Raw genomic sequence first — 15,546 nt, 5'->3', positions numbered from 1 at the left:
CATTCTAAGTCAGTAGAGAAATCCAGAAGAACTAGTTCTGTTTCAGTGTATTACTCTGTTGAACACAGCTTCATAAAACCTTTTAAAAACATAGCTAGAAGAATGAACAGTATGAACAGCACACAACAAAAAAGTCATCGTTTCAAACTAACGAGTGGTTCTAGCTGACATAACTTGACCAGTACCTTGTGAGGAATGTTGATTTTTGAGAGTTTTGGTCTGTTTGCAGTGAAATACTTTGGGCGTGACGTACAGCTGTGCTCCCAGTCCCACTCACAAGGAGATGGCAGTGCAGTAGTTTGTTCCCTGAAAAACAAAGCCTCATTTTAGTTATGTTCAACCACAAGAGAGTGATTGAAAGCCTGGGATGCATAGGTCCTTGAGATAAAGAAGATATAAAATGTATTTTCCTGGTTAGTTTGGCATGCTTTAGCTTCCCTGGCAGTCAGGTTGAAAAAGTCCTCAAACAAAGGAGAAACCTACTTGCAGCACCACTAGAAACTTCAAGTCAAGCACTGACCCTCATCAAGCAACCACACAGGCCTGCACATAAGGGCATAAGGCATTTTTGCAAGCAAAACAAGGTACAGACAAGAAGCACATTCATTTTCCATTTGTTGCTCTTGTACTCCCTTCAAGGTGTTTTGGCTTTTAGTTTTGACTTAGTCTGTAAAGAGTTAAACTAGTAACAACATTCTATCTTGAGCATAATCTCAGTAAGAACAAATACATGCATTTCAGTTACTTCAGCTGCTAATTTAACAGATCCACCTGCCAGCTGCAATTGCACTGCCTACTCCTTCCCTGCTTAGGACTGCTCAGCAGGCCTCCATTAGCCTTTCTTTGCACAAGCAGTATTTTCACTGCCTGTAAGTATCGCTCTTAGAGTGCTCCTCCTCTCCCCACCCCTTGTCATAGCCCTTCATTATGTTATGTAGGAGAAGAGAAAAATGAATGGTTTACTACAGTGAAGGGCAAACTCATAAAAGAAATACAAAGTCCTTGCTTAGAATGTTTTTCCCCTCAACGCCTCCTGATTGTCTTAATTCCTCTCAAAGGGCAGCTTTGCAAAGTATCCCACTTTCAAAGATACAGCCAGACTTCCCAAGAGAAGTAGTGCGAGCATGGCAGTTGATTGATTGTTTTTCTTTCTTTAAATAATTTCTATGTTTTTTTTAGGTTAATAATCCCTAGCTATTACTTTCTAACAGGAAAGCCACAAGAAATAAATAGTGAAAACACTCTGCAGAACTTCCCCAAATATCTACAAGTCCACCTATTTTATTGATGTGTTTTGTCTCTCTCTTCCCCCGAGTACAATCAAAATGAGCTTCCCAGTTCAATAAGGGACACTTCAAACTTCAGATATATATTTTTTTTAAACAGTCTCATTAATTTCTTCAAAGCCTCACAAATGCAAGCACCTGTGCAGTTTACACTGTGAAGATAAAATGTAATTTTCCCTCTCTGCTGACTATTCCAGCACAAAAGTACATTTCTCAAAATCAAACACTACTTTTTTAAACAAGGTAGGATTTCTGAAGTCACAGAACAAAACAGTGCTTAATATGGATTTCTATTATCAACAAACAGCAATAACATATACAAATTATGAGCAAACATCAGCTTTAGTTTTCCTGTCTTCATAGTTCCAGGCTGTATGCAGAATACTACTCTTTTGGAAGCAACAGAAAAGTTACACAAGAAAGCTGAAACCATGTCATTATTAGTATCATAAGTTGACACCATGCAGATATCAACATTTATGAAAATCCACCTGTCACAGAAATCACATCACTATTCCAAGTAAAAATGGAAATAGGAAAACATATTTTCTAATGCCTTTGATATGGAAATGCAAATAATTGCCTTAGCAAAATGGTGTATTTTCCTCTTAAAACTTTCAAGTAATAGTATTGGAGCAGGCACCATACTCTAATGCTAATTTTTGTCTTAGGAAATAATTAAGTGCAGTAAAGGAAGAAATTAGGAATGCACCTGAATTTGCACAGTGTGCAGTTGTCAGATGGGGACCTGTGCACCTAACATTCAGCATTACCTTTTGTAAACTGTTTTATGATGTAAAAATACACACTTCTAAAATGCTTATTTTGACTTTTTCCTGATGTGAACCTGACGGAAGTTGAGTGATAAACTGATGTTAACAAATTGAGTTATTAATTTGCTTATTCCTTTTGCACAGAATAAGCCACCCACAACTATGAAAAAAAATCAGTGTTTATTTTCTCTCTTGAACTTCTTTTACGTTACAGCAATTATTGGTTACCAGTACTCAAGTGAAAATACAACAGGATCCCCACCTTAGTCCAATGACAACAGCTTTTCTGCTTTTGTGAAGCAGTCAGAATAGCAAATCCAGATGTAATCCAAATGCATCTTAAACAGCTTGGAATTTCAAGTGTATACAACAATTGTATCAACTAAATCTCTGTGAAAGGAGGGAGATGCCTGATTAAGAACACTGGAAATCATCTCTTTTATACTGATACTCAGTAGTAGATGAAAGCTAAGCAGCCACATGTTTGAGTCACCAAACAGAAAATAATGGAAGCTGCAGCTAGGTACTTTCATTTTGGACTGCTTGTTTCAAGCTGCATCTCTGGCCAAACAAGCCTCCTTGAAAATAAAGAGGAATTCGGCAAGAATACACCAGCGCTTTCCAACACAATTCCTCAGTGCTTCGAGAGCAATCACAGAAGTCTTTTGTCAGCATATAAGGAATGGCTGCAAAATTCAAAGAGACTGGCTTGTAGATAACATACACGAACAATCAAAGAAAGTCACAGTCTAGGACACTACACTGTCCCATGTCCAAATACATTGTACTAAGAATCCCTTTTAACAGGCCAAGTTTAGCAACAGCAACACCAACTGCTCTTCAGTATAATATCAGAAACATAGGAAAAACTTGCAGAATTAATGGTGGTAAGTCTGGAAACTGTTGGCATTGATGCAACAGCTAGACTACTTATTATGGGCTGGGTGGCACAACTGAAAAATCATCCTGTGCTTTGGGTTGGAGTTGTTTTCACTGCCACCATTAGAAGAAGTGCTTTTGCAGAAAAAATTACAGAGTAAATGTGCATCAGTCATAGATTAATATTCACGTTTTACTTCAATCTTCACTTTGAAGTCTTGTTTACACAAAACTAACCTGAGCCAGTAGAAACGTGTCTAACCATTACTCATGAACAAAAGCCTCACACATTCTGTGCTACGTCTGAAACCAAGCGACATTCTAACACAGAACCGGACGGTGAAGGACCAGAGGGCTGTGAAGATGACCATCCATTGAGGCTACTTGTAGAGGGGCAGAAAAATGATCAACGTCCTTTTCAGGCTATTAGTTTTTGAGGGCAACACCAATGAACAAGGCTTTCTGAAATCTAATACTGAGCTGTACAGCAGAGGAAAGCATTCTGTATTGCTCTTAAACAAAACAGAATGCTCTGCATTTCATATATTTAGAATATTTAGTAGTCTTTGCTAATTTATCTTTTAATAACTAAAACTTTCCTTCAGGAAAAAACAGTATTTCTAGGTATGAGGAGCTCTTGCTTCATAGCAGAGAAGGAAAGATGCACACATGTGGAAAAGTGTGTTTCTCTTCCACTTTTAGAAACTGCTAGTTCTCCCACGGATAAAAGTAGAGTATGTATTTTCTCAAAAAGGGCAGTTTGGGGAGTGGACAGACACACACGTAGCAGATTTAGCAGTAAAAGCAACAAACGTAAAACAGCAACTATTTCATTTTCATTCTGTTCTTGAGCAAATACCTCATTTAGGAAGAACATCTGATTATTCTGGTAGCCAGGGAGAGAAAAAGGTACACAGAAATCTCTAAGAAAACCATGATTTACTACACTTGCAGGAGACAGACTGTACTGAAGGTATGAAAAAAGGATTACCTGTCGGAACAACACACTTCTTTCCTAATGAAAAGTTTTCAAATTGCAAGATGAACACAGGTTTTCCTTTTGTTTTTCCCTGATAACATTTTCACACTTACCCTGGATGTTGCCACAGGTTTGCATGTCTACCCTCAGGAAGCAGCTCCCTCTTGTTAAGGGGAGTGATTCCTATTGCTGCTTCTAAAATAGTAATATATTTCTTGTAGCGCATCCTGCCTCTCTCAGCAGCTAAGGTATCCTCCAAATGCAGATTCTGCAGCTGAAGTCATGGTTCTTCACTTATCTAAACTGCCGTTTTTCAAAACATGCTGCAAGTTCAAAGCGTAGAAATAATGCTTTCTCCCTCTCTTCCAGAGTTAGCAAGAGAGGAAAAAAAAACAACAACAAAACAAAGAAAAACTCCTACCGGATTCCCCTGAAACGTCATTGTTACATAATTTGATCTTTGAATAAGACACTAATGAAAATGATTGAAGAGACAATCACGGTTCTAAGCCTGGCCGGATAATGCACACTCTCCAATTGACTAATCCCTTGCTAAATCTCTGCTGCCTATAATCTTCCAAGTACTAATGGAACACTAGGTAACTTCTCATCAAATCTGCACAGAAAACTTGAGACTTTTTTTTTTTTTAATTAAGATACTAGGGAAGACAAAGAGTTTTGGGTTGGGTTTTGTTTTTGTTTTTTTTCCAATTTTTCTCCTCAGCACTAAGAAAATATTGGAAGTGAGATCTAAACTGCCCAAAAATGGCCTGGCAAAACTTTCCCTTACTTGACTTGTGACGGAATTAAGAACGCTAAAGACTCCATTAGGACACCTACTAGTCATTCTATTGTGCCTCACACAATGCCAGAAGCCATTCAGTATAAGAAAATTGTTTGAGCTGTGAGGTAGGTGGCCCCAGGTAGTACCTAGCAGGAGATGATGCAGAAGTTAAAATAATAGTGATGTGTCGGAAACGCTGCAGTACCTTCAAGCCACAGTAGGCTTATCTGATTGCAGAAAGGCCAATTAAGGAACTGCTTTAATGCTGTTCAGACCCCAACGTGGTAAATACAAATATTCAACGTATAATTTTACTTACATTACTACACAGGTGCACAATATTTATATGAAAATACTACAAGAACAGGCGGGAGAGGAGGTCCTCCTAAAGACTTTAGCTACAACTCCTTTACATCACATAGCTTAGTTATTCTCTGTTATTACTGGACACATCTGTATTTCTGTTGAGGTGACTTCACATTGCATTTACAAACTTATAAGATGAAAAACATAAATTTTCATTATTTAAGTTGTAAAAGATTTCAGCTCGACAACAACTTCTTTGTATAGCAATTGCCGTGTCCTTTGCTACGTACACTCCTGTTTTAGCTACATTAGGTGTTAAACATTTAGTCAAATTTGTAGGTTATGTTCACACAAATATGCACATACAGAACTACTGCTAACTAATACTAATAGGCAATCTATGGGACAGGTTCTGGAAGAGCAAAGCAAAATTAAGCATTTCTTAAATTGAAGGAGTACTGTTACAAATAACCAGCAAAGGGAAACTTTCAGTTTTCACCTACCTAGCTGCTTACACATACCTACCTAGCATGCTTATGTATAAAGAATATAGAGTGAAAATTTGCAGAGTTCTAAGAAAAGTAACATATGAAACATGCAGAAAATAAGTTAAGCAATGAATTGCTTCTGCAGGTCCAAAAAAGCACTTAACTACAACAACAAACATCTGTATAGAAAGTATTAAGAAGCTTAAGAAAGTGAAGTACTACTAGAAGTCTCTAAGCATAGCTGATGTCATTAAGCTTGCATGCATTTTAACTTCTGACAGCTTTGGAGGTCTACTACAGGGAAGGAAAAGATAGGAAGTAGGCAGTATTTCTGACAATTCCACTTTGCTGAGAACCTTTTAGCTGCAATAGTCTGTGTTAATACCCAATTTTACTGAACATAAAAACGTTTTGATAAAATCCAATCTTCCTTCAAAGTCAGTGTTGTTATCAACTTTGTTATCACTACAATTTCTTCTCAAAACTTTTGATTCTTCTTCCTGTTTTCTGTAGCACTTTTTTAACCTTGAAGTTTTCCCTCACAGATCTAAGGAACAGATCTTTCTTAGAGAAGTTTCCCCAAAGTGCTTTTCTCAGCGTCCTAAGCAAAGTCCGAAAACCATGCAGGGCAGCTCTGGTCTACCTTTTGTTTCTCTAGAGAAAGACCAATTATCCTAATGGCTAGTTGCAGGGCATGTGCTCCTTGTACAGACAGATCACAACCAAACTCATACAAGAAGCTTGAGTTACTTCCAAGGACTGATTCTGGCTATCTAGAGTGAGTAAGGGCTGAAACAGTTCATCAACTTCCTTCAACTTTATTTGAAACAGAAATTCAAAGCTACTATAGTACATCCATTGTTAATGAAGGTCTACTTTTGCAAAGCAAACAAAAGATACTTTCATCCATTGTGTCCTGCCAAGGAATGTCATCCACTCCCCTTCTTCCAACTTTGTACTGTTTCAGGAAGAATGAGTTTTATTGAAAGGACACAACACAATTTTCCTAACTGGACACATATATACTAATGAGCAAACTTAATCTAAGAATTAAGCTGATAAAAAAAAGGATTTGTATCAACTTTAGGAACTTGTGGCGCTCAGCCATATCCACATAGATAACATCAAGAAGCTACCAGAAGTTTTAGCTAGAAGTTCAGCCAAAAAGATTACTTGGTTAGTCAGTGTATTTGTACATTGCCAACCTTCTCCCCATGGATTCCATGTTAATTGCCACCCAATTCACAAAATTAAGAATACCCAGTAACACGTATTTTTAATAAATGGATAGAATGCACTGTGGCAATATATCAAAGCTTGGAACATTTGCCACAGTCTTACTAAGATAAACTACAGGGAAAAAGGACACGTGAAAATTGTTAGGTTTCCCTAAACTTGTTTCAACTAAGGAAGCACAGAAAAGAATGGAAGAATTAAAACAAAAAAGTCCGGAGGATTTCAACCTTTCAAGAGCAATTCAGAAGCACTCTAAGCATTTTAGAGTGTTTTGCAGAAATACTCTAAAAACTTTAGACTCAACTGCAGTGTAAAGCAAGCTGTGTTTCAGGAAGAGGGGAAAAAATGACAAAAACTCCTTTCTGCACTGAAGAAACATTTATAAGATCAAAGCAAAAGCTTCTTTCTATTCTACCCCTTCCTGGATATAGAGCACGCTTCTTGTAAAACTGATGACAGAAGCACGATCACATCTTCAGTCACTTCAGACTCTACTCTAAATGAAACCACAATTGCCCAGTGTAGTGAAAAATTACTTCCAGCCTTTGGAAAGTGAGAATCCTTTTTTTCCTCATCTCTCAACAACAAAAATCTCTCCAACACCTACAGAGCAAAGAATTCTGTCTTGGAGCGAGCTAAAAACCAAAGGTCTTCTCCTACACACTAATTCTTGTGTGACGAGAATAACAACAGCTGACAATTGTTAACCTGCAGAGCACGTGTGTTTTGTTTGGACCATACAGACAAGAGCAGTATGGGAAACAGGCAGCGCATACGTAAAGCTGCAAACAGTCTTGAGGCAAAGGAGCACTAAGGTTCAGATTTTGGGGAGTGAGGGGGGAATTCCACAGAAAGAGTAAGACTTGGAAACTTCTTTCACACAGCTGTGGTGATTGAAATTGCTTTTGGCCCCTCCCTAGACAGCATCCCTCGCCCGAACAGCCCATATGTTCCTGGAGATTCTCAGAATCAGCTTATACAGAGTTGTGCTAAGGAGGCTAGAGACACCAGTAGTCAAATCTGCTGGCTATTAAGCAGAGCTAGACGATGAAGCAGATGTTAGAACAGAGAGAGCAAGCTGGACTACGGACAGTCTTGCTGCCAACACTGACATTCAAGGGAGATTTATCGGTTTTCTCTAATGATTTCCCTTAAAAAAAAAAAAGGCTGAACATGAAGCTTTGGTTAACATGAACTCAGGCACTACTGAGCTCTGTTTTTCAGTAGAGTGGGGTCTGATGTTAAAGAACTAGTTTGGGGTGACAGAATAATGACAGAAACCTTTTGTGAGAAGTGTTACTAAGCCAGTGTGAGGAAAAATATAAATCCAAAATACCTGACCTCATGCTTCGCTCCATGGAAGCACAGCCACCTCCAAGCTACGATCCTGCATCTGCTATTTCACGTGTATGGAGACCACACCTGAGATAAAGCTCATGCTTTTAAGAAATAAATTTCTCAAAAGCAACTATTATTTGGTGGGACAAGAGAAGCAATGACAACAGAACAGAAAGGAAAAATCAGAACAAAATGAGGGTGTCAGATGGGCTTCTGCCTTCTTCCTCATATCACACAGCTTCTGACTGACCCTAATAACTAATCACACAGCATTTTTGCCTTATGACATTATACATGTGGAAATACACCACTGATGAGTTTCATCCTCTCCACAGCTCCAGATTAGGAACTGCTGTTATCTTTGTGGTTCCAACACTCCCATACACAATGACAACCTGACCTAAATTCAGGAAGCCTTGGGTAGCTCATGTTTCCTAAAACAAAACATGCAGCTCATGAATATACAGCAGGGTAGATGGCATACAAGATAACAGACAGAGCTCCCACAGCTCCCTGATTTTCTAAGCTCAGATCATAAACACTGTGTAAGCACTGGACAGAAAGGAGTCAGCACACTCTGCGTTCTCACTTGAAACAGAAACCTAACCTGATTTAAAAGAAAAACACAAAAAAACAATCCAAGTGTAACAGTTTAAGTAGTGAAGTGACCTACAGTGGTCCTCACAGCTGCACAAAGCTGCTCCATTCCCACACCACAAGCAGTGCCTGCGTTAATTATGCAACATCTAAAACAAACGTAACCTCGGTTTTGACTATTAAATGCAGGCTTTGTTTTGGAAACAAACAAGTAAGTAAGATAAATTAATTGCAGCACATAATAAATCATGATTTATCTATTCACTGAAAAAAACAAACAAACAAACAAACAGAACTTTCTGATGTGCAACATGGCTGTAGGGATAGCTTTAGAACTGGTAAAAACAACAACAAAACCCCACACTGTTATCAGACAAGAGGAAGCTCTGCAGACTCTGGGGACAAGACACAAGCATATTAGAAAGTAGAAGGTGTATGAATTCAGACAGTTGAGAAGAGCATGCCAGGGTTCCACAGCTCTGTTCTGGCAAAAGCATTAGGGACAGAAATCCAAGTAGAAGCAGAAGACTCAAATAATTATCTTGGAAATTCCCAAACAATTCAAAGTGCACGGCCACGGGGCTGAAACCAAACCTTTACTGTGACAGATGACGTGAATCTACTTCACTGTGGCCATGAAAACCACCAACACCCATTGTGGTGCGGCTGCCCTCTGCGCTACTCCCCACTCCCAGGCATTCCCCACTATCAAGCAAGACAGACATGAGAACACAGACCTAGAAACCATCCCCTGCAGCTTCACTGCCATAAATGTTTGCTTGGCAAATCAACAGCCTCATTTTTGAGAAGCCCTCCAAAGTTAGTAGTTTGCTGTAATTTGCTGGTTAGGATGCACAAGCCTTAATGCAGCTGATATAAATGATTTAATGCATTCTTTCTCCCCCTTCTCCTCCTATAAATGCATGTTTTCATACCTGTTTAAAAATAAGCCAGACAGGAAAGTCTCCAGCTTCAGCAAACTCTACCAACAACGCACCATGTCAGTGCTTCTTTTCTGTTGGAAGGAGTGGTTTCAGGACTGATACAAGAGCACGAAACTGATGCAGCCAGGCCTGATGAAAGTTACACTGTCCTTGAGACTGTTGTAGCAATTGCACAGTGCAGTCTTGTAACAAGAGATTTCCCTCCCTCACAAGGAAGTGCTGGGGACAGACACTGCCTGTGGCTGTGGGCACACACAGATGCTGTCTGTCCTCTGAATTCCTACCCAGCTGGAGGCTGCTCTGAAGCAGTCCTGGAGTACTTTCTCACTTCCCACTCAGGGATTACCCTGAATAATAACTCAGGAAATTTCTATTGCTCTTACACATCTCATTTTGGGAGCCACATCAGCACCTATCCATTTAAATTGCTAAAAAAGATTTCCTGGTTGTCTTTACAGACACCAAACCAGGAAAGGAGTATTAAGCAATCAAAAAAGTATCAGACACTTAATTACTTCAGTGCTGCAATTCTGAGGAGCTCTGCTGAGATTACAGGCTGTGCAGAATGCCAGGATCACCCTGACCCCACTGCATAACTCCAGAGTCTGTCTCTGGTCCCACAGCACCCAGCGTGGGGCAGCCCTGTGCGACTGAAGCACATCACGGTGCCTGACCCACAGCAGCTGTATCACAAGGGATGTGCAGCCACAGCTCCGCCAGGGAATGCAGCGCTGAGGGCGCAGAGCAATTTTGCATGTAACAGTCTGTAAGCAATTATAACAGCTCGCAAGTCAGATGAATGCAGAAAGCTTCCTCTGGAGCCTGACAGAAGCTGCAGTAAGCACTAGATGATACTGAATACAAACCTCACCATCTCTAAATGACACACGCACACACAGCAACTCCAGCTCTTTTCAAGAACGCTGAAGCCCTATAAACAGGCACACACAAACTTCTTGTGCTAGCACAGCCCCTTGCCACCCACACCCTGTGGGAGCTGGCAGGTGCTGCTGCTGGAGGAGCTCGCACTTGGAGCCTTCGATTCGGAACGCCTCAGTTTCGCCAGCCGCACCACACGTGGCCGCTCCTTTTTATTTTCCTCTGAATCACAGACCTAAATAACTACCTCGAAAATAAAACTCGGTTACATAAAAGAAAAGCAAAGCCATTTCAATGTGTCGCTACGCCACCTCGATGGCTGCGCCCAGAGGTTAAAGTGAAGCCCTTTGGTGGCCCCTACCGGAGCGCTGCTGCGGGCCTTCCCCCGCGCTGCCCAGCCGCCGCGTCCAACGCCAGCGGCTCCCCGAGTGCAGGAAGTTACTCAGAAATTCCAGAGGAGCGATAGTTAGACGCACCGGGGGAACGAAGGTTCTCAGATAACCCGCGTGAAAGATCTCTAGGTATGATCCTTCCGCACCCGAACAGCACGTACTCCTTCGCCCTGGAAGAACACAAAGAAGGAACAGGTCTGAGGCAGGACGCCAGCGAGCGGCCACCCGGCACCGGAGGCTCCGGCGGACGGCGCGAGCACAACGCACCGAGACGCAGCGCCGCCCCCGGCCCGATGCGCGGGGCCGGCTCCCGAAGCCGCCCGCTCCTTTGTTTCACGGCGCCGCTAACTCGAAACTTCCCCTGACCCAGTTAGCCACAGCCCAAGGCACGGCAGGAATCCGCTCAGGATGCGCCAACAGAAAGACCGGAGGAATTTCGCCTAAAACAAAGGCGGCCCCAACCCCGCCGTCGCGGCTCGGCGCCTCCCGGGTCCCGCCTCTGCGGAGGGGGTCGAGACCGGGTAAACAAAATCCCCGATTCATCCGAGGCGCCGCTGCCGCTTCCCACGTCGTATCGCGCTCTCCCGAGAAGCACTTAGCGCGGAAAAAGTCACCGAGAACCGCCTAATCCTGTTAGCGACCAGCCTCTCCCCGCCCGCCCCAGGTGCGCGCCCCGCTCCCGGCGACGAAGGGGAGGGGAAAGGGGGACCAGAGCCGCACCTGCCCCCGCGGCTACTCGCCTGCTGACGGAGCCTTGCCCGCAGAAGGCGTCCCGCCGGCCCGCAGCGGGCTGCAGATAGCCGGGTCTCGGCTACGGCCGCTCCTGTCCCGCCGCGCCACCGAGTCGGGCGATTTCCTGCCGGGTAGAGGGCGGGGGCAGAGCGGGGCGGGCTCCCGGGGCAGGTGCCTGCCTCGCCCCGAGGTGGGGCAGCGGGGACGGGACGGGGCGGGCAGCGCAGCGCACGGCAGTGCAGCGCAGCACGAGCGCCGTCCCGCCCCGTCCCCCCGGTGCTTCGGGCTGGAATTTCGGCCGGGATCAGCTTTCTGCCGTCCTGCAGCCGAAAGGAGGGGGAAGGCGAAACCAAACAGCCCGAACAAGATTCTTTGGAGTCGTGTTTCTCCTGCGTGTTACAGAGAATCCCTTATCTCCTCTAGCCACGAGAGCTTCTCTAAAATTAATCTGGGAAAGAGAACCGGCTCAGAAGCCCGCTGGCACCGCGCCATTCGCCCTTTGTCAAGGGCAGGTGTTTCTTGCTAAATATTCCGGATTCCCGGAGCATTCCGCACTGGCTGAGACCTCGTTTCCTTCTCGCTAGGTTTGTTTGCACAAGGAGCCTCAGGCAGAAACCGAGATAAGGAAAGGCAAACATTGCTACTCGCCCAGGCGCTGGACTTTGGAAGGAGGCCGGGGGGGGGGGGGGGGAAGGCAGAGAGAGCCCATATTATTGACAGCACGTTGAGACTGGATTCAAATGTTATTTATTTTCAAAAGGCAATGGTAGCTGTTGTTAATAATTAACATGCCTGTGCATACCACAGTCTTTAAGCAACCACAGCTCTCTAAATGCTCTAAACAGCAAAAAACGAATGAGCAAAAGGGCCAAATTAAGCAACTCGATGTTTTCTGTCAGCTCTTGAGAGGCTCTGCCATCAGTAGCACAACAGCAGCCCGAATCGAGGCGTTAAGGAGTGGAAATGCGGTGTGATACCCAGGCACGCCAGATTATTTGGTTTACACCATGCCGGGTGTCTTTTTTCCTTAATGAATATTTTAAAACTTTGTTCATTCTTAGAACGTTTTCCTGTTCTGAAGGTACTTTGGCAAAGCTGGCTGTATGATGCTCGGTGCTGGTATGTTCTGAAGAGGAGTAATGCTACTGACTTGTATACTCCCTTTTACTTTTTAGAGGAACAGCAGAGAACACAGGTGGCTGATACAAGAAACTACATCTGGAAGCAAACAATGCTTATGGAATTACTCACTGTAATACTGATCACCTGGTATAATTACAAGAATAGTTTTTTGTTTTTTTTAATGAGCAAACTGGAGAGAACAGCAGCAGCTCTGTATGCTGGCTCATGCCAACAAATCTGTTCTTTCCTGATGTACTTTATCTGTCATCGCTTAACCTGAACTCCAGAAGAGATCTGGAATAAACTACCGTTTGAAAAAAAAAAGTATTTGTTCATAGCTCTGTTCGTTCTGCCCCCGGGGAAACAGCCTGCAGCATCTATCTCCACAAATCTTGTCTTTATTTTAAGACGGCCAACAGTACAGTTTACATTGACGGTTTGGCATAGAGAGAGACATAACTCCAAACAACTTTTCTTATTTTTAAATGAGTTGAACAGTCTCAACAAGCAACAGGGACTGGAACATCTGTTCCATAAGGTAAAACTGTAAAATAATAGTGTTAAACTGATGTGAATAGTGGTGTGCAGAGTGAAATTAAAATGCCATTCCCAAATGCCACAAGACACAGCTTGCCCATAGTCCCCGTGTCCTGCCAGCAACACCAACCGCTGGGCATCTCTTTCTGATCGTCTTCCACCCCTCTCATGCTTCCTTCTTTATTTTCAATGTTCTTTTAAGTATTTTGGCAGGCCTCTGCCTTCCTTCCAAGAACTCACTCCTGCAGACTCCCTCATGTTCCAGCACTGGTTAGTACAATGATGCAAAGCTGACAGTAATTACACAGGATTTCCATGCTGTCCCCCTGCCCCACCATTCCCCAACCCCTACTCACCTACGAGTTCTTCAGAACATGTCTATGTCCAATTTCTCAAGCTGCTAAAGGACTTCAGGAATGTTAAAGAACAAGACAAGATGAGTTAATGTATGGAACAACCCTGCAGACAGGAGATATCATTGCTTAAGAGTTACCACAAGCAGAAAGGAGACTCAAACAAGAAACGTCAGCTAAGCATTTAGGCACATAACTCATGTTACAACCATCACAGATAGAAAGCAGTTGTGCTATGCTAAGCTCCACTACCTGAATCTATACAGATTTCTAGAGGACTTGCTGGTACACAGGAAATGATTTTAGCAAGGTTAGAAATGCTGAGACGTTCAGGCTGTAGGACAGGAGCAAACACTATCACCAGCTGCAGAAAGGGTGATTAGCTGTTGAAGAAAACTCTGATACACCTTAAGAAAAAAACAAACACACCTCCCTTTCTCCTGAGCATTCAGTATAATTTCAGATACCAAAATCTGCCTTTCAGAAGCATTTTACATGTTTTCCTCTACTGAGGACAGAGCAACTGTTTTGTGGGGAAAAAGCCACCAGTAACGCAAGTATTCTTATTAACTGTAATGAGTATCAGAGGATTTTCCTTCAGGTCTTCCTTTTCAGAGAAATGAAGAAAGAAACAATTGACACGACATCAGGTTTGTAACTGTGGGGCAATCAGTTAATACAGGTAAGTTACAGAAATAAAAAAATACTACAGAAGACTTATTTTGTCTTGGGGCAATATGAGAAGTCTGACATCAGGATAAGAATTCCTGTGCCTCCATTCACAGGCACGATGGCTGTTTAAGGCCTTGCCCTTACTTAGAATGCCATACCAGTATTAGAGCAGAAATGAGTCATGTCCTATGATTCACTTTGTATACATGGATAAGAATCCCTCCTTTTATCTCACTGATGCTATTAATCTTTCCCAGTTAGATTAAATCACATTGTTATTCAGCTAGATAAAACCAGGAAACAGTTTGCATAAATAGCAGTAGTGCTACAGGAGAAGGGGAAGGCATTTCAAACATGAAAGCTGAAGTGCTCTTAGAAAGGCCATCCTGGCTAGCCAAGTCCTGAATAAAGCGAGCGTTTTAAGAAACACTAATAATTCAGCATAATATGCATAACTGTGGTCTTCATCATCACACATGGAAATAACACCTTAACACAATGAGTTCTACGTGCAGCTTCATTTTGGTGCAAGTGTATAAGAAGAGAGAGTTCCAAGGTGACCTGGCAGTGGCCTTTCAGTATCTCAAGGGAAGCTACAGGAATGAGGGAGATAGACTCTTCAGTGGTGTCAGTTGTGACAGAACAAGGGGAAATGGCTTCAAGCTTGAAGAGGGCAGATACAGGTTGGATATACAGAAAAAGTCTTTTACAGTGAGGGCACTGGAACAGCTTGCCTAGAGATGTGGTTGATGCTCCGTCCCTGGAGACTATCAAAGAGGGGCTGGATCAAACTCCGGGCAACGTGATGTAGCTGTGCACATCCCTGTTCACTGAAGGGGAGTGGGACTAAATGGCCTTTAAAGGTCCCTGGCAGCTCAAAGGATTCTATGATTCTATGATGATGAGAGGGCATGGAGAATGTCTCAAAATATGAATCAGATACACGCTGATGGGTAAGCTGCATGCAAATTACTTGGGAAAGTAGTTTTTTGAAAAGTCAAAAAATAATTAGACAAGTTGTATGTGATCAGGCAAAGGAAGAACCGGGAGGAAACATCCCCAATTCTCGTATTCGGTAATGAGCATCTATCCAGGTTTGTCTAAATAGCTTTTTCAATTACTAGGAGACAGATCAGAATATCATCACTTTCCATGCATTGTATTTTTTAAATTTTAATTTCAAATAGCACAAAGATGTCCTGTTTTAGCCTTCATTTGAGAAAAAAAAAATAAAAATCTTATATACCAG

At 42.5% G+C, this 15,546-nt stretch overlaps 1 protein-coding gene across 4 annotated transcripts in view; it reads right to left on the bottom strand.

Annotated features, from left to right (window-relative positions):
• The window catches only part of TJP2 (tight junction protein 2), a 70,971-nt gene extending 59,251 nt beyond the window's left edge, over positions 1-11,720 (bottom strand). Inside the window, exons 1-2 of one of the 4 annotated variants that reach the window (XM_042877309.1) lie at positions 11,622-11,720; positions 10,966-11,051 (exon numbers count right to left, since the gene is read on the bottom strand). The gene's annotated coding sequence lies outside the window, so the exon portion shown is untranslated. Of the gene's footprint in view, positions 1-185; positions 307-10,965; positions 11,052-11,601 lie in introns of those variants that run through there. The other 3 variants (XM_042877308.1, XM_042877310.1, XM_042877307.1) reach the window with 3 other exon arrangements.
• Positions 11,721-15,546: the final 3,826 nt, after the last annotated feature.

This window comes from Lagopus leucura, unplaced genomic scaffold, assembly GCF_019238085.1.
Source record: "Lagopus leucura isolate 7727_CA_CO unplaced genomic scaffold, USGS_WTPT01 Super-Scaffold_100018, whole genome shotgun sequence".
NCBI classification, from domain to species: domain Eukaryota; kingdom Metazoa; phylum Chordata; class Aves; order Galliformes; family Phasianidae; genus Lagopus; species Lagopus leucura.
The sequence above is the reverse complement of the archived record's forward strand: the minus strand, read 5'-3'. Positions and strand labels throughout refer to the sequence as shown.